Here is a 19,385-nt window from a genome sequence, read left to right on the forward strand (position 1 = left end):
AATGTGTCTTTTGACTAATACATGTGACACCTTGTCAAACCAGAACGCAGCCGCATACGTAGTAATTGGGGTTGCTACTGCCTTGTATAGTATTCTCAGGTCATGTTTTTGAGCCCCCACTCGTTCCTTGCGACTCTTCTGATTTGCATCATAAATTTGACTAGTTTGTCTCTTAGGTATCTTGCGTGTGCTATGAAGCTTAATTTGCTGTCAATTAAGACACCAAGGTATCTTACTTCGGAAGCATATTTTATGTTTTGCCGCTCGATTTTTAGCCTGGGCATCCTTTCTTTGTCAAATTTGCCCTTCATCATAAGTGCCGTAGTTTTTGTCGCCGATACTTTCAATTTATGTATCACACACCATTCATTGATAGTTTTTAAGACACGTGCGCCAGTTCTTTCCAGTTCTTGCCTCGAGTTCCCTCGTATTAAAGTCGCTAGGTCATCCGCGTACGCTATTGTCTCTGTATCGCTTATCGTTGTAAGCTCTTGCAGTAACGCATCCATGCAGAAATTCCACATTGCTGGGCCTATTATTGACCCTTGCGGGCAACCCTTCTGCATATATTTATGGGCCTCCTTGAAATTAGATTTTACCACAACTTTTCTTTTACTAAAGTACTTGTCGATAATTCTGATTAAAGTGCTACTACATTTTGCCATGATCAGCCTTTTCTTAATAGCGGGGCCACCAAAGGTTATCAAAGGCCCCTTCGATGTCCACAAAGAGGGCCACTACGTATCTCTTGTCAGTGTTCAGACCGTTTCTGAAGGCAATTAGAGCGTCCTCTGTGGAGCACCCTGGTTTAAAGCCAAACTGATTCTTGCACTCCAGGCCCGTCTCCTTGTAACATCTAGTGATTCTACCAATCAAAATTCTCTCAAAGATCTTCGCAAACACTGGTAAGAGTGCAATAGGTCTGTATGAGTTTAATAAGCTTCTGTCCTTCTTGCTATCCTTTAATATTATGCGCAGTGAAGCTATCCTCCATTCCTCGGGAAATGTTTTTTCTCTTAGGCAAATATTTAGCACTTGTCTTATGACTTCCTTGTTGCTTGCCCATACAGCCTTTAGCATCTCTCCTTTTACGGCCATCGGCTCCTGGGGCCTTATTCTTCTTGATCCTCTTGATGGCAACCGCCACTTCCTCCTCCGTGATTTCCTGTTCCATATTACTATTACGATATCTTTTATTTTGTGATTTTATTTCTGCGTGTACTTTACCTTCTCCGCCTACATCGTCTGGCGGTACGCATTTATCTAGAAGAGCACTTATCGTCTCCGCCCAGTTATTTGTTTCCTTCCCCGAGGGCAGGGTTAGGGTGCAGAAATAGTTCGGCTTCTTTATCTTATCGCGAACTATTTTGTAAACGATACTCCAGGGATCTTTATTTCCGGCCTTAGTTACAAAGCTTCTCCATGCAGCCGTTTTCCTCCTTCTTGATTAGCGAGACATATTTATTTCTGGTTCTTCTGTAGAGTTCCCCATATTCGTTCACGTTTCCTAGATTTAACCTCTTTGCTCTTAGGAGGTGCTTTTTGGCTTTGTTCGCGTGTGATCTAAGTATTTTTAGCTCTTCGGTCCACCACGGAACCGTTTGGTTAGCCAATTTCCTTCTCGGAATAGATCTATCGCATATTTTAAGTAACGTTTTATTGAAGAGCCGCGCTGCCTCGCTGGCTCTACTGCTCTCCAATTTGTTCAGAAAATCTTTGTTAAATTGTGCCTGAATCAATTCATCGAAGGTGTCCCAATTTGCTTTTTTCAGATTATAGCCATTTTGCATGCTCCACTCCGTCCTCCTTAGGGTCTTGTCCCCAATCTCGAAGGCAATAATATTATGGTCACTTGTGGTGCACGCTGTGTCCACCTTCCAGTTTCTTAGTTTACTGGCCAGACCTTCGCTGACGAGTGTAACGTCTATATTCGACTGTCCCCTTTCCGTCGAATACGTATTAGGGTTATTTGGCTTATTCATTATGCAGAGGTTGTGCGACAGGATGAATTCTTCCAGCTCCTTCCCTCTCTTGTCTGTGGTGTTGGAGAACCACCAGTCCGACCTGGCATTTGCGTCCATGGTTACTATAATATTGCACCCAGAGAGTTTTTGTAGGATATTGTCTAGGTCATCTAAGAACGGTTTTATTTCTAAAGAGAATTGGCATAACATGTTAATAATGTAAAGCTGTTCCTGTCCCGCGCAAGCCTGGAAGCACATGATATGTTCGTTTTTCATACTTGTGTTTTGGAAGACGTCCATTTTTCCTTCTCTTACCACCGCGGCGACCCATGCGTCTTTTTTGTCAGGTTGAATGATCCTTAAGCCCGGCGCAGAATATCCTCTTACTCTCCCCTTATAAGAGTAAGGTTCCTGTATACAGAGTATGTCAAAGTTTTGTTCGTTAAATATTAGTTCCAGGTTTACTGCTGCTGCTGCTCGCGATCTTTGCGCATTTATATGGGCTATCTTTATTCCCATGTACGCCGGTCTGAAGACCCCACTTGGTGGCAGCGAATAGGAGAACATCATCAACATAAGCGATGCTGTTTATACGATGCTCTCCCAGCTGGTATCCGACGTCGGCAGGTATCGATCTCATGATCTCATCCACCACCAGGCAAAATAGCACCGGTGACAGTGGATCCCCCTGCCTGACGCCTCTGCCCGCTTTAGAGAGCTCTGACCTGACACCGCGCACTTCAAAACACCGTGCTGCTGTTCGCATAAATGCGCCCGATATAATCGATAAGGCCGTGAGGCAAGCCCAAGCCAGCCAAGGAATTAGTGATCGCCCCATGGCTGACACTATCAAAGGCCTTCGCGAAGTCCAGCGAAGCAACGTGTAGTTCTCGACGACGAGACCTGGCGTCCATTAGCAAGGACGCAAGGACGGCGACATTTTCGCCGCACCCATCGTCGAAACAGCGCTGCCGAAGATCTACAAGCTTGGACTCGCGAAGCCTCTGGGCCAAGATTTTATGCAGATGCCTCACAGCCACGGAGGTAATGGAGATTGGACGGAAATCGCCCGGAAGAGCACACTCGCCCCTCTTGGGTATGAACACCGTCCGACTCACCAGCATGGATACTGGGAATCCTCCGCAATGCAGCACGATGTTGAAGAGGAGAGCTTTGATGGACGCTGGCATCGCTCTCCATAAGCGTACGCTAATGCCGTCCAATCCGGGAGCCGAGTTGAGGGGCAAGTTGATGGCTGCCACCTCCTCGCAGGAGATCGGTGCCCACGTGCCACCCAGCTCACGCTTGATGGAACTCGCGGAGCCGGAGCGACAGGCACGGAAGCCTGCGCAACAAACGGGCCCCAATGCGCAGACATACGCTGCACATCCGGAACCACGCCTGCATGGTAGGGCCCCATCCAAGATCTCCTTGGACACACGCGACATGTTCGAGCGGAAGAGGCGCTGCACGCGCGCATACTCCGCCCGTCGTCGCGCTTTCTTGCCCGGATTGGCAGCAAAGCGACGCATAGGCGGTCGCAAACGAGAAACAGTCGGAGGAAATACGCCAGTGATCCACGGGCCGACGGCATCAACACTCCGCTGGCCATCCAGCACTCCTAACCCAATCTGAGTCAGGACGCGAGAACTCCATCCCTGGATGGCTTCCACGACTGGGACTAATGCTCGAATAGCGCCGGCAAATGTGCCATACGCATCGCCCCAGCCGGGAGAAGATGGTGAAAGCGGAGGCGAGCCTGGTGACCCACGCGGAGAGATGGCTGACGCTTGAGGGGAGGCCGAAGGACTGGATCCACCAGCGGAAAGAAAAAAACTATCTCCCGACGTGGCGGACAGATCCTCCAGAGCGGCGGCAACAAGGCGTCGGTACCCACCGTTTTTTCCGCATACCCTTGATAGCATCAAGGGAGCGGTTCGGAACAACGGTGAGCAGATGTTGGTTGATAAACCGAACGCCTCGATAAACCGCCAAGGCCTCTTCCCTCGCCATCATGCGCTGTTCTTCAGCGCTCCACTGGCGCTTCACCCTCTCGACGTTAATTTCCTCGTTGTATATGGCCTCGTGCGCCCGACGGCGATGAAGACCGAGTCCGTTCTTGGTGCTGAACGCGCGATTGCAATGAGGGCACGGGTACGGCAAGGCATGCGGGGTATTAGGGGCAGGGACAGCCGAGGGCGGTTGTCGACGACGAGCCGCAGCGGGAGGCTGTCGCGAAGGACCAGGGCTGGGTTCAGGAGAGGAGGACGAATGCACGACAGGACCGGCGGCCCGAGGCTGCCGCCAGGGAGAATATCCTTTTTCCTTTGAAGTGCCTGTCGTATGTCGGCTCGAGGGGCTGGCAACCCCACGAACCCAAGCGAGGCGCAAGCGCCCCGCCAAGCCAGAGCCCCGTTGGCCGCCGGTCGAAATTTTCGCCAGCGTTGCCCGACTCTCACCACGAGGAGGTGGGGATGGCACATGGATCCGCCGGTCGCCCGGACGGAGTCCTTAAGAGAGTCATAGTTACTCCCGCCGTTTACCCGCGCTTGCTTGAATTTCTTCACGTTGACATTCAGAGCACTGGGCAGAAATCACATTGCGTCAACACCCGCGAGGGCCATCGCAATGCTTTGTTTAATTAGACAGTCGGATTCCCCTAGTCCGTGCCAGTTCTGAGCTGAGCGTTGAATGGCGGCCGAAGAGGACGACCACGACGGCTCGCGCCGCCACGGAAGCCTCGCAGCAAGGAAGATCCGCGGGAGGCCAAGGCACGGGACCGAGCTCGGATCCCGGGACCGGCGCGAGAACGCCGACCGTTCACCTCGCCCAGGCCCGGCACGTCAGCCAGACCCGCTTCCCGACCAAGCCCGACACGCCCCGCTCCTCAGAGCCAATCCTTATTCCGAAGTTACGGATCCAATTTGCCGACTTCCCTTACCTACATTATTCTATCGACTAGAGGCTCTTTACCTTAGAGACCTGCTGCGGATATGGGTACGAACCGGCGCGACACCTCCACGTGGCCCTCTCCTGGATTTTCAAGGTCCGAGGGGAAGATCCGGACAACCGCCGCAACTGCGGTGCTCTTCGCGTTCCAAACCCTATCTCCCTGCTAGAGGTTTCCAGGGAACTCGAACGCTTATACAGAAAAGAAAACTCTTCCCGGATCTCCCGACGGCGTCTCCAGGTCATTTTGGGTTACCCCGACGAACACTCTTACGAGGGCCCGAATTGTATGCGGTTCCGCTGCCGGGTTCCGGAATAGGAACCGGATTCCCTTTCGCCCGACGGGCGTGTGTCTTTCGTATAATATTTATTATTATTTCTCGACACTCGAGTATATTGTACGCCGTCATTGACATAGGATTTCTCCTAGGGCTTAGGATCGACTGACTCGTGTGCAACGGCTGTTCACACGAAACCCTTCTCCACGTCAGTCCTCCAGGGCCTCGCTGGAGTATTTGCTACTACCACCAAGATCTGCACCGACGGCGGCTCCAGGCAGGCTCGCGCCCAGACCCTTCTGCGCTCACCGTCGCGACCCTCCTACTCGTCAGGACTTCGTGACGACGCGAGAGAAGACTAACGCCCGCTCCCGGTTGCCGCCCCACTTGCCGCTGACGGCAGAGTATAGGCTCGACGCTTCAGCGCCATCCATTTTCAGGGCTAGTTGCTTCGGCAGGTGAGTTGTTACACACTCCTTAGCGGATTCCGACTTCCATGGCCACCGTCCTGCTGTCTTAAGCAACCAACGCCTTTCATGGTGTCCCATGAGCGTCGAGTTGGGCGCCTTAACTCTGCGTTTGGTTCATCCTACAGCGCCAGTTCTGCTTACCAAAAATGGCCCACTTGGCACTCTGATCCGAAGATGCTCGTGGCTTCATAATTCAAGAAAGCCAGAAATCTCACCCATTTAAAGTTTGAGAATAGGTTGAGGTCGTTTCGGCCCCAAGGCCTCTAATCATTCGCTTTACCAGATGAGACTCGCGCGCGTTCCGTGCGGAACGGCCGAGTGCCAGCTATCCTGAGGGAAACTTCGGAGGGAACCAGCTACTAGATGGTTCGATTAGTCTTTCGCCCCTATACCCAGTTCCGACGATCGATTTGCACGTCAGAATCGCTACGGACCTCCATCAGGGTTTCCCCTGACTTCGTCCTGACCAGGCATAGTTCACCATCTTTCGGGTCCCAACGTGTACGCTCTGGGTGCGCCTCTTCTCGCGATGAGAACGAGACGCCCCGGGAGTGCGAGGCCGCATCGCGACGCGGCCCATCCTCCCTAGGTCGACGACCAGGGCCGACCTTCACTTTCATTACGCCTTTAGGTCTCGCGACAAGTCCCAATGACTCGCGTACATGTTAGACTCCTTGGTCCGTGTTTCAAGACGGGTCCTAAGAGTACCCAAAGCAGTAGCGTCGCCGACCGGTATCGGTCTCCCGCAAGACCGCGGGAGACGTTCGCAGGCCTGTCGAAGGTGTACCGTACTGTAACCAACAGCGGGCCAGGACCGGGGACGGCGCGAAGTCCGTAACCTCCGAGTACCGTGGCGCGCGCTTGCGACGGTCTCGACGCACCGTGAATAGTGCGGCCTGATACCTTGCGCGTACCGCCGAGCAACCGGCCGGGCGACCGAGGGTTTGTCGCGTGCCGTTTTACCGGCGACGCGACAGACACCGCACCCGGACCGTAGACCGACACCCAGCGGGTCGCGACGTTCTACTTGGGGAGAAGTACACGACGACGAGCGCCGGACATCGGCGCACGGTAGCGTGCCCGCGCGCGAGCCGCAAGGACTCCGCGGGACATCGCCGACCGACGCGAAGCCAGCGCCGCTGACGATGAATCTCCCCGTTCGATCTTTTGGGTTTCTTAGGTTTACCCCTGAACGGTTTCACGTACTCTTGAACTCTCTCTTCAAAGTTCTTTTCAACTTTCCCTCACGGTACTTGTTCGCTATCGGTCTCGTGGTCGTATTTAGCCTTAGATGGAGTTTACCACCCACTTAGAGCTGCACTTCTCAAGCAACCCGACTCTAAGGAGAGATCCTCCCTGAGGCGCTCACCGGTCGCTACGGGCCTGGCACCCTCTACGGGTAAGTGGCCCCATTCAAGATGGACTTGGACGCGACGCGGCACCTCGGGATAAGCGGATCCTCCCAAACACCACATTTCCCTGCGGCGGAACCGCGGGATTCGGTGCTGGGCTCTTTCCTGTTCGCTCGCCGCTACTAAGGAAATCCTGGTTAGTTTCTTTTCCTCCGCTTAATAATATGCTTAAATTCAGCGGATAATCTCGCCTGCTCTGAGGTCGTCGCATAGTGAGTTTTCGTAGCCGTTTGCCTCCTCCGCGTCGCTCATCGTCGTCTCTCCTCTATAATATATATTATAAGAGGGAGAGAGAGAGAGAGCGTCGAACGAGAGAGCAGCAGCGGCAGCACACGAAATACGCGAGAAGGCAAATTGCCGGGGCGCTAACCGCACACACACTCGTTGGTGGTAATGGAGACGATATATCGCGGGGTTCGAGATTCTCGGCTCTTCCCTTCTCTTTTATATACGAAATTCGGGCGGAATCGATTCGACGAGTACACGACGCGGCGCGCCGGTCCCCTTTTTTCGCTTTACGAAAATTTCGTGGACTCGGACACGCGGTCGGCTCGCGATTCAAAACCCTTCTCCGTAAAGAGGTAAAGGATTACGAATGCTCTCTCCGCCGGACGACGACGCGCCGTATATTTCTCCGTAATACCGTTATGTGTGCGGGCAAGGGCGCCTCGGCATAAGACGCGCGAGCGCTATCGCACCGAGAGACGCGGCACAGAGTGCGAGAGCAGTCCGGTCAGTCTGTGTGATGTACGGAGAGGAGAGACGGTGAGACAAGCGCTACCTACTTTCGGGAGACAACGACGCACGCGCCGCTCTAGGGAAAGCGGTGCCATTCACCGTTCTGACCCTTTTTTTGGCCGTTTGTTGCTCCCTTCGCGCGCGCTCTTACTCTCATCCCATTTCTCCTCGGCTCTCGCGTACACACACGACTTGGATACACAAACACGCTCCCCCTCTTAATTCGCGCAGCATTCTCTGGGCGCGCGTTCGCCAACGTTTTACACGCTTGTGCGCTTCTCCTCCTCATTATTATTATTTCGGTGTGTCATTTCAGACGACGCCAGGATTTGCACCGCGGCCGGTCGGCGCGGCACAGACACCTCGGGCGAACGTCCAACGATCGCTCGTACGCCCATTGTAAGCGTTGCACAGGGCACAGGCGACGCGCGCGCCATTCTCTGGTCGCCCGCGTCGTGGCCGTGCGCGCTTTTCGGACGCAAGCAGTTTAGGGGTACTAAAACGACCCTCAGCCAGGCGTGGTCCGGGAATTGTAATCCGTGGACCGCAATGTGCGTTCGAAATGTCGATGTTCATGTGTCCTGCAGTTCACAAGTTGACGCGCAATTAGCTGCGTTCTTCATCGACCCACGAGCCAAGTGATCCACCGTTCAGGGTAATCGTTCGAAATTTTTGCGTTCGCGAAGAAACGCGCTTCTCGTTCAACCATCGTGGTCTCTTCTCTCGGACGAGAGAGAGAGAATAATCGTGGTGGCTCTTCGATCAGCCTGTCCGCGCGCGTCCGAGGACGCGCGCGGACCGCCGCCTCCCGCCAGGGAAGGCTACGGCACAAAGATAGAGTTGTGTGTTTCTCGTTCGGAGCGTCTCTCCCGCAACGGGAGAGCCGGGGCGGAAGCTCTTTGAAGAAACCGTCGGACCGACACAGTTGACAGATTGGTCGAAATATCATCGATCCCTTCTCTGTGTTATATATATATTATAATAATATATGGGGGTCCTCTCGCTCGGCACTCGCGGTCGCACACCGTGTGTTCTCGGCACGCTGACCGCTGCCCCGCGACAACGGGTAGGTCGCGCGTCGACGAACGTCGTGGGTGCTGCACACACGCGTGCGCGGGCATAGGTTACCACCGGTTCGCGCTCAACGCCGAATCGACGCTCTGTGTGTGTGTGGCCGGAGAATGGCACACACACGAGCGTGATCGCGAAGCGTCTTCGCTCCGAATCGTCGTCGAACACCGCCGGGCGCGCTGCTCTGCTTGCCGACTACTTTCGGTCAGAGAGGCGCGACGGCGTCCGTCGTTATATCAAAACACAACAACAAATTCCGTCAAATCCGTTATTTTCTTTTTCTCTGAGAGCGCCTTTTCAGCGCGTCCATTCAGTCGCCGACTGCTGCGAGCGCGCGTCTCTCCCAAAAGAGAGGACTCTCGACGCAGAGCAGGACCTCCGGAACGTTAATGATCCTTCCGCAGGTTCACCTACGGAAACCTTGTTACGACTTTTACTTCCTCTAAATGATCAAGTTTGGTCATCTTCCCGGCAACATCGGCAATGCCGAGACATTGCCGCGCACCAGTCCGAAGACCTCACTAAATCATTCAATCGGTAGTAGCGACGGGCGGTGTGTACAAAGGGCAGGGACGTAATCAACGCGAGCTTATGACTCGCGCTTACTGGGAATTCCTCGTTCATGGGGAACAATTGCAAGCCCCAATCCCTAGCACGAAGGAGGTTCAGCGGGTTACCCGGGCCTTTCGGCCAGGGAACACACGCTGATTCCTTCAGTGTAGCGCGCGTGCGGCCCAGAACATCTAAGGGCATCACAGACCTGTTATTGCTCAATCTCGTGCGGCTAGAAGCCGCCTGTCCCTCTAAGAAGATTTGTTTGTACGTTGGTAGTAAAAACCCGCCAGCCGAAGCCGGGGGCCTTCGCGATACCATAAGGTACGCCTATTTAGCAGGCTAGAGTCTCGTTCGTTATCGGAATTAACCAGACAAATCGCTCCACCAACTAAGAACGGCCATGCACCACCACCCACCGAATCAAGAAAGAGCTATCAATCTGTCAATCCTTCCGGTGTCTGGGCCTGGTGAGGTTTCCCGTGTTGAGTCAAATTAAGCCGCAGGCTCCACTCCTGGTGGTGCCCTTCCGTCAATTCCTTTAAGTTTCAGCTTTGCAACCATACTTCCCCCGGAACCCAAAAGCTTTGGTTTCCCGGAAGCTGCCCGCCGAGTCAGTCGGAGGAACTTCGGCGGATCGCTAGCTGGCATCGTTTATGGTTAGAACTAGGGCGGTATCTGATCGCCTTCGAACCTCTAACTTTCGTTCTTGATTAATGAATGAGGGAGAGAATGAGAGCGTTGCGGAAGTGAGTGAGATAGCGTGTATGAGAGTAATTGGTGCAAGACTCCGTAAATTCCTGTTTACGGAGACGAACAAAATTTCAAAGAGTGCGTGTGAGAAAATACTGGACATTGTGAGAGAATATGAGGAACAGATGATGAAAATGTTGTGCAAAAATGAGAGAATACAGGGGAAACTGGATGAGTGTATGCGTCGAGCGAGTCGGGATTTAGCCTACGGCGGAAGTGGAATGAGCTATGCGAGCGTGAAGTGCGAAAAATGTTGAAAAGAGCGTGATTGAAAAGGTACAGGAAGTGAATGTGAAAACGAGTGAAAACGAAAGAGAAGAGTTATGCGGTAATAGTGAGAGCGGATGATGCAAGTGCGAGTGTGACAAGTGAGGAAGTAAAGGAGAGAATGATGAAGCATGTGAGCAAGTCACTGAATGTGCGTGTGAAAGCGGTGAGGAAAGTGAGGAATGGAGGTGAGGTGTAGCGATTGAGACGATGAGCGAGAGTGAGTTGAAAAGAATAAGAGAGTGTGGTCAGTTTAAGAATGCTGGCCTAAAGGTTGAGCTGCCTCGCAAGATAGGCCCAAAGATCATCTTGTACGATGTGCCGAATGATATGGCGAGTGAAGTGTTAATGAGAGAAATGTATGAGAGGAGCTTGAAAGGGCGAGTGGATGAGAGAGTATTATGGAACGTGTGCGTGTTGTGAGTAGGAATGCGAAGAAAGATGCAACCTGCGGAAATGTGATATTAGAAGTTACGAGTGCAATAAGAAATGTGCTCTGTAGTGACGGACGAGTGTTTGTGCATTGGAAGGCCTTTAGGGTGAAAGAGTTTTTCAGTGTGCTGAGGTGCCACAAGTGCTTCGCATTTGGGCACATGATGCGGCAATGCACCGAAAAGGCAAGACTGTGCCAAAAATGTGGATGTGTAGGACACATGATGAGAGATTGTAAAAAGGAAAGTGTGTGTAGAAACTGTAAGCTGAAAGGGAGCAAATGTGATCACTCGGTTCGTCCGAAGTGTGTCCGGAATACGTGAGAGCGTTAGAGAGAGAGAAAGCGAGAATAAATGACGAATGAATGGTGCGTGAATGTGGTGCCAGTATAACTGCCAGAGAGCGTATGCGGTTATGTGTGATCTGGGTGAGATGATGCGCGAACGTCGAGTGAGTGTAGCACTGCTGCAAGAACCGTATGAAAAGGCATGACGTGTGGTGGGCTTGCCCATAGGTATGGATGTGATTGTGTGCGAAAGTGGGACGGTGAAAAGCAGCAGTGGTGGTAAATGACTCTAGGTTAGACGTGATGTGCGTGAGAGAGTGTACGAATAAGCTTGGAGTGAGTGTGTGGTTGAAGGGGGACTTTGGCGAAATGTATGTGGTGTCCATGTATTGCCAGTATGGTAAGTGTATCGAGCCGTACTTGGCGTACATACAGAGTATGTGAGACGGCCGAGAGAAAGCGTCTGCTGATAGGTATGGATGCGGAATGCCGTCCTCTCCCTTGTGGTATAGCAAGGGTGGAGGCAGCAGAGAGAGTGAAGCGCGTGGTAGAGTGATTGAGGAATGGATGATTGCGAGCGGGATGAAATGTTGTTGAATGAGCCAAGCGAGTTTTACTCGTTCAGCGGGCCGAATGGGGAGAGTGACATCGATGTCACTTTCGTGAACGGCGTGAATGGAGGGTGCCGGTATGAGTGGGAAGTAAAGCCCGACTGGGGAGTGAGATGACCATAACGTATTGTTAATACGGATGGTACACAGAGAGAATGTAGGTACGAATGAGGGCATGCGTAGATGGGTGTGCAAGGACGTAGACTTGGAAGGATATATGTGTGATATGCGAGAGAGTGCGTTAGAGGGATGCAGCGCGCGCTAGACCGAAAGCGGATGGCCAGAGCTGTGTAGTGTAGCAGCGAATGTGAATGGATCCAAGGGCGCATGTCGATTGGATGGAAGAGGTTGTAGGTTGTTGGTAAACTGGTATGTAGGAAGCTGTGTGGTGGAGGAGAGCTGAAAACGAAGAAGATGTAGGAAGGAGCAGCGTTGCCTACAGCCGTGCGAAAGAAAGAGGAGGAATGGAAGAGAGTGAAGAAAGAATAAATGAATATAAGATATGTTTTGCGGGAGTAGAAGGAGGAAAATGCCGAAGAGTGACAGAGGAGAATTGGAGCCGATTTGTGCGTGACTGGGAAGAGGGATCCATGGAGGCGAGTAGCTAAGGTGTGCTGGGAAAGGAAAGGTGATAGGGTAAGATTAGTGGCATTAAACAGGGGTAATAGAGTGACGGAGTACATGGAAAGAAGCGGCGGATGAGCTAATGAAGAGATTCTTCCCGCAAGCAAGGACGAAACGTGGAGATAGACGCCAGGGGGAGAGTGAGGGAGGATGAAAAGCAGTTTGACATGGGCGAAGTGGAGTGTCGGCAGTGAGAACGATGAAAGTGAGAGTAAGCACCTGGTATGGATGGGTGAGTGTGAGCTGTTGCGAGCGATTTGGGTGACTGTCCGGTATGATGGAAAAGATGTATGCTGTTAGTCTGAATACAGAGGGTTGTCGCCCCCCGGCGTGGAAGGGGGGACTGCGAGGGTGGTAGTGTTATTGAAGTCCCCGATAAACCTAGTCGGACCTGGGTCTTATAGGCCCATTTGAATGCTTTGTCCGTTGCTGGGGCAACGTGTTGGAGGCGACTGATGGTTGGAAGATCTGCTAAGCGAACGATGTGGGGAGAATGTGGACGCCCAGTACGGATTCGTAAGGACGGTGTACGACCGAGGTGCATGGATCGAGTGCATGACTGGGTGAATGGGTCGGAGAGACGAGAACAGTAGTGTTAGGAGTGTTCGTAGGATTCAAAAGAGCGTTTGATAAACCTAGATGGGAATGTGTGATCGAGAAATGCGTTGAGGTTGAATGTGAAGAAATTGAAGTTGGAAGAGTATTTTAGCGGCAGGCGTGATGCATGATGGGTGCGTTTGTGACACAGTGTGGAAAGACGCAAAGCGTGGCTGCCCGCAGGGCTTCATTGTGATTCCATTATATGGACCCGAAGGATGGTATGAAACTGTTGTGGCGGTGCGTGAGAGTGAAGTAAAGTGGTTGCGTACGCGGATGACTTGTGTTGGTCGTGAAAGGACAGAGCCGAGCGGAGTTGAGAGAAGGGTACTAAGGGGATGAGAATGGTGTCGATGGGGATGTGAACAGTAGGGTGCGTGTGTCTGGCAGGCACAAGACTGATGATTGTTAATGAAAGGTAGTATGGTGGGACGAGGCCCCTCACAATGTACGAGTGAATGATTAGATGCGTGAGGTAGCGAGGAGCGTGAAAATCTGGGTGTTTGTGTGAGTAAAAGGATGAACTACGGTTGCATTGGAGTGTCTGAGAAAGAAATGTATGAATGTGGTGGGGAAGAAAATTACGACGAGTGATTGAGAAGTAAGTGGGATGTTTTTTTTTTGTTTTTTTTTTTGTTTGCGAAAGAAAGCTGGGACTGTGTTGTAGAAAGGTCTGTTCATGTCGTGCGTAATGTATGGAGCGCGGTGTATGGTATGGAGTAGTGATGAGATTGGCTATGCGAGGGAGCTCATAAATAGGTTGCCGCGAGTGGTGTTGAGGTGCGTGTCTGCTGTAGGTAGAAACGTCTCCACGGCGCCATGCACGTCCTATGGGTGGCTTGCGCTGGGACTGGAGTGCGTGCGCGAGGAGTGTGTCTAGCTGTGCGCCGGGCATTTAGTCTGACGTGGTCTGATGGCGTGAATGATAGTGCCTTGCGTTGAGCGAGGTGTGGAAGGAAGGATGTTAGGAATTGCGTGCGTGAACGGCTGTATGCCGATGTGGCAGAAAGATGGACTAAGTGCGCGAACGGAAGGAGTACAGAGTCCCGACCAGTGATGGAAGGGACGCTTTTATTAGATCAAAACCAATCGGTGGCGGGCGGCTCGCCGTTCGTCCACCGTTTATTTTGGTGACTCTGAATAACTTTGTGCTGATCGCACGGTCCTAGCACCGGCGACGCATCTTTCAAATGTCTGCCTTATCAACTGTCGATGGTAGGTTCTGCGCCTACCATGGTTGTAACGGGTAACGGGGAATCAGGGTTCGATTCCGGAGAGGGAGCCTGAGAAACGGCTACCACATCCAAGGAAGGCAGCAGGCGCGCAAATTACCCACTCCCGGCACGGGGAGGTAGTGACGAAAAATAACGATACGCGACTCATCCGAGGCCCCGTAATCGGAATGAGTACACTTTAAATCATTTAACGAGGATCCATTGGAGGGCAAGTCTGGTGCCAGCAGCTGCGGTAATTCCAGCTCCAATAGCGTATATTAAAGTTGTTGCGGTTAAAAAGCTCGTAGTTGAATCTGTGTCGCACACCGTCGGTTCACCGCTCGCGGTGTTTAACTGGCGTGATGTGGGACGTCCTACCGGTGGGCTTAGCCTCGCGAGGGGCGGCCCAACTAACATCCCGTCGCGGTACTCTTTACTGAGTGTCGAGTCGGGCCGGTACGTTTACTTTGAACAAATTAGAGTGCTTAAAGCAGGCTACCTTCGCCTGAATACTGCGTGCATGGAATAATGGAATAGGACCTCGGTTCTATTTTGTTGGTTTTCGGAACCCCGAGGTAATGATTAATAGGGACAGATGGGGGCATTCGTATTGCGACGTTAGAGGTGAAATTCTTGGATCGTCGCAAGACGGACAGAAGCGAAAGCATTTGCCAAAAATGTTTTCATTAATCAAGAACGAAAGTTAGAGGTTCGAAGGCGATCAGATACCGCCCTAGTTCTAACCATAAACGATGCCAGCTAGCGATCCGCCGAAGTTCCTCCGATGACTCGTCGGGCAGCTTCCGGGAAACCAAAGCTTTTGGGTTCCGGGGGAAGTATGGTTGCAAAACTGAAACTTAAAGGAATTGACGGAAGGGCACCACCAGGAGTGGAGCCTGCGGCTTAATTTGACTCAACACGGGAAACCTCACCAGGCCCAGACACCGGAAGGATTGACAGATTGATAGCTCTTTCTTGATTCGGTGGGTGGTGGTGCATGGCCGTTCTTAGTTGGTGGAGCGATTTGTCTGGTTAATTCCGATAACGAACGAGACTCTAGCCTGCTAAATAGGCGTACCTTATGGTATCGCGAAGGCCCCCGGCTTCGCCTGGCGGGTTTTTACTACCAACGTACAAACAAATCTTCTTAGAGGGACAGGCGGCTTCTAGCCGCACGAGATTGAGCAATAACAGGTCTGTGATGCCCTTAGATGTTCTGGGCCGCACGCGCGCTACACTGAAGGAATCAGCGTGTGTTCCCTGGCCGAAAGGCCCGGGTAACCCGCTGAACCTCCTTCGTGCTAGGGATTGGGGCTTGCAATTGTTCCCCATGAACGAGGAATTCCCAGTAAGCGCGAGTCATAAGCTCGCGTTGATTACGTCCCTGCCCTTTGTACACACCGCCCGTCGCTACTACCGATTGAATGATTTAGTGAGGTCTTCGGACTGGTGCGCGGCAATGTCTCGGCATTGCCGATGTTGCCGGGAAGATGACCAAACTTGATCATTTAGAGGAAGTAAAAGTCGTAACAAGGTTTCCGTAGGTGAACCTGCGGAAGGATCATTAACGTTCCGGAGGTCCTGCTCTGCGTCGAGAGTCCTCTCTTTTGGGAGAGACGCGCGCTCGCAGCAGTCGGCGACTGAATGGACGCGCTGAAAAGGCGCTCTCAGAGAAAAAGAAAATAACGGATTTGACGGAATTTGTTGGTTGTGTTTTGATATAACGACGGACGCCGTCGCGCCTCTCTGACCGAAAGTAGTCGGCAAGCAGAGCAGCGCGCCCGGCGGTGTTCGACGACGATTCGGAGCGAGACGCTTCGCGATCACGCTCGTGTGTGTGCCATTCTCCGGCCACACACACACAGAGCGTCGATTCGGCGTTGAGCGCGAACCGGTGGTAACCTATGCCCGCGCACGCGTGTGTGCAGCACCCACGACGTTCGTCGACGCGCGCCCTCCCCGTTGTCGCGGGGCAGCGGTCAGCGTGCCGAGAACACACGGTGTGCGACCGCGAGTGCCGAGCGAGAGGACCCCCATATATTATTATAATATATATATAACACAGAGAAGGGATCGATGATATTTCGACCAATCTGTCAACTGTGTCGGTCCGACGGTTTCTTCAAAGAGCTTCCGCCCCGGCTCTCCCGTTGCGGGAGAGACGCTCCGAACGAGAAACACACAACTCTATCTTTGTGCCGTAGCCTTCCCTGGCGGGAGGCGGCGGTCCGCGCGCGTCCTCGGACGCGCGCGGACAGGCTGATCGAAGAGCCACCACGATTATTCTCTCTCTCTCGTCCGAGAGAAGAGACCACGATGGTTGAACGAGAAGCGCGTTTCTTCGCGAACGCAAAAATTTCGAACGATTACCCTGAACGGTGGATCACTTGGCTCGTGGGTCGATGAAGAACGCAGCTAATTGCGCGTCAACTTGTGAACTGCAGGACACATGAACATCGACATTTCGAACGCACATTGCGGTCCACGGATACAATTCCCGGACCACGCCTGGCTGAGGGTCGTTTTAGTACCCCTAAACTGCTTGCGCCCGAAAAGCGCGCACGGCCACGACGCGGGCGACCAGAGAATGGCGCGCGCGTCGCCTGTGCCCTGTGCAACGCTTACAATGGGCGTACGAGCGATCGTTGGACGTTCGCCCGAGGTGTCTGTGCCGCGCCGACCGGCCGCGGTGCAAATCCTGGCGTCGTCTGAAATGACACACCGAAATAATAATAATAATAATGAGGAGGAGAAGCGCACAAGCGTGTAAAACGTTGGCGAACGCGCGCCCAGAGAATGCTGCGCGAATTAAGAGGGGGAGCGTGTTTGTGTATCCAAGTCGTGTGTGTACGCGAGAGCCGAGGAGAAATGGGATGAGAGTAAGAGCGCGCGCGAAGGGAGCAACAAACGGCCAAAAAAAGGGTCAGGACGGTGAATGGCACCGCTTTCCCTAGAGCGGCGCGTGCGTCGTTGTCTCCCGAAAGTAGGTAGCGCTTGTCTCACCGTCTCTCCTCTCCGTACATCACACAGACTGACCGGACTGCTCTCGCACTCTGTGCCGCGTCTCTCGGTGCGATAGCGCTCGCGCGTCTTATGCCGAGGCGCCCTTGCCCGCACACATAACGGTATTACGGAGAAATATACGGCGCGTCGTCGTCCGGCGGAGAGAGCATTCGTAATCCTTTACCTCTTTACGGAGAAGGGTTTTGAATCGCGAGCCGACCGCGTGTCCGAGTCCACGAAATTTTCGTAAAGCGAAAAAAGGGGACCGGCGCGCCGCGTCGTGTACTCGTCGAATCGATTCCGCCCGAATTTCGTATATAAAAGAGAAGGGAGAGCCGAGAATCTCGAACCCCGCGATATATCGTCTCCATTACCACCAACGAGTGTGTGTGCGGTTAGCGCCCCGGCGATTTGCCTTCTCGCGTATTTCGTGTGCTGCCGCTGCTGCTCTCTCGTTCGACGCTCTCTCTCTCTCTCCCTCTTATTAATATATATTATAGAGGAGAGACGACGATGAGCGACGCGGAGGAGGCAAACGGCTACGAAAACTCACTATGCGACGACCTCAGAGCAGGCGAGATTACCCGCTGAATTTAAGCATATTATTAAGCGGAGGAAAAGAAACTAACCAGGATTTCCTTAGTAGCGGCGAGCGAACAGGAAAGAGCCCAGCACCGAATCCCGCGGTTCCGCCGCAGGGAAATGTGGTGTTTGGGAGGATCCGCTTATCCCGAGGTGCCGCGTCGCGTCCAAGTCCATCTTGAATGGGGCCACTTACCCGTAGAGGGTGCCAGGCCCGTAGCGACCGGTGCGCGCCTCGGGAGGATCTCTCCTTAGAGTCGGGTTGCTTGAGAGTGCAGCTCTAAGTGGGTGGTAAACTCCATCTAAGGCTAAATACGACCACGAGACCGATAGCGAACAAGTACCGTGAGGGAAAGTTGAAAAGAACTTTGAAGAGAGAGTTCAAGAGTACGTGAAACCGTTCAGGGGTAAACCTAAGAAACCCAAAAGATCGAACGGGGAGATTCATCGTCAGCGGCGCTGGCTTCGCGTCGGTCGGCGATGTCCCGCGGAGTCCTTGCGGCTCGCGCGCGGGCACGCTACCGTGCGCCGATGTCCGGCGCTCGTCGTCGTGCACTTCTCCCCAAGTAGAACGTCGCGACCCGCTGGGTGCCGGTCTACGGCCCGGGTGCGGTGTCTGTCGCGTCGCCGGTAAAACGGCACGCGACAAACCCTCGGTCGCCCGGCCGGCTGCTCGGCGGTACGCGCAAGGTATCAGGCCGCACTATTCACGGTGCGTCGAGACCGTCGCAAGCGCGCGCCACGGTACTCGGAGGTTACGGACTTCGCGCCGTCCCCGGTCCTGGCCCGCTGTTGGTTACAGTACGGTACACCTTCGACAGGCCTGCGAACGTCTCCCGCGGTCTCGCGGGAGACCGATACCGGTCGGCGACGCTACTGCTTTGGGTACTCTTAGGACCCGTCTTGAAACACGGACCAAGGAGTCTAACATGTACGCGAGTCATTGGGACTTGTCGCGAGACCTAAAGGCGTAATGAAAGTGAAGGTCGGCCCTGGCCGTCGACCTAGGGAGGATGGGCCGCGTCGCGATGCGGCCTCGCACTCCCGGGGCGTCTCGTTCTCATCGCGAGAAGAGGCGCACCCAGAGCGTACACGTTGGGACCCGAAAGATGGTGAACTATGCCTGGTCAGGACGAAGTCAGGGGAAACCCTGATGGAGGTCCGTAGCGATTCTGACGTGCAAATCGATCGTCGGAACTGGGTATAGGGGCGAAAGACTAATCGAACCATCTAGTAGCTGGTTCCCTCCGAAGTTTCCCTCAGGATAGCTGGCACTCGGCCGTTCCGCACGGAACGCGCGCGAGTCTCATCTGGTAAAGCGAATGATTAGAGGCCTTGGGGCCGAAACGACCTCAACCTATTCTCAAACTTTAAATGGGTGAGATCTCTGGCTTTCTTGAATTATGAAGCCACGAGCATCTTCGGATCAGAGTGCCAAGTGGGCCATTTTTGGTAAGCAGAACTGGCGCTGTGGGATGAACCAAACGCAGAGTTAAGGCGCCCAACTCGACGCTCATGGGACACCATGAAAGGCGTTGGTTGCTTAAGACAGCAGGACGGTGGCCATGGAAGTCGGAATCCG

The 19,385-nt window shown here is 53.3% G+C and overlaps 2 non-coding genes and 4 pseudogenes across 2 annotated transcripts; 3 read left to right on the forward strand and 3 right to left on the reverse strand.

The window, feature by feature from the left end:
• Window positions 1-4,920: 4,920 nt before the first annotated feature.
• On the reverse strand, window positions 4,921-7,255 carry LOC146721124 (large subunit ribosomal RNA; annotated as a pseudogene).
• A 1,058-nt stretch (window positions 7,256-8,313) lies between these two features.
• Window positions 8,314-8,469, reverse strand: LOC114936776 (5.8S ribosomal RNA). Its single transcript, XR_003820772.2, has one exon. It is a non-coding gene; the product is annotated as a 5.8S ribosomal RNA (ribosomal RNA).
• Window positions 8,470-9,277: 808 nt separating this feature from the next.
• On the reverse strand, window positions 9,278-10,006 carry LOC146721125 (small subunit ribosomal RNA; annotated as a pseudogene; the record flags this gene model as incomplete).
• A 5,042-nt stretch (window positions 10,007-15,048) lies between these two features.
• On the forward strand, window positions 15,049-15,777 carry LOC146721126 (small subunit ribosomal RNA; annotated as a pseudogene; the record flags this gene model as incomplete).
• An 808-nt stretch (window positions 15,778-16,585) lies between these two features.
• On the forward strand, window positions 16,586-16,740 carry LOC146721127 (5.8S ribosomal RNA). The gene has a single exon (XR_014925780.1). It is a non-coding gene; the product is annotated as a 5.8S ribosomal RNA (ribosomal RNA).
• Window positions 16,741-17,781: 1,041 nt separating this feature from the next.
• The window catches only part of LOC146721128 (large subunit ribosomal RNA), a 4,619-nt pseudogene continuing 3,015 nt past the window's right edge, over window positions 17,782-19,385 (forward strand).

Source organism: Nylanderia fulva, unplaced genomic scaffold (genome assembly GCF_048542155.1).
Source record: "Nylanderia fulva isolate GAGA-0341 unplaced genomic scaffold, ASM4854215v1 Scaffold544, whole genome shotgun sequence".
Lineage (NCBI taxonomy): Eukaryota > Metazoa > Arthropoda > Insecta > Hymenoptera > Formicidae > Nylanderia > Nylanderia fulva.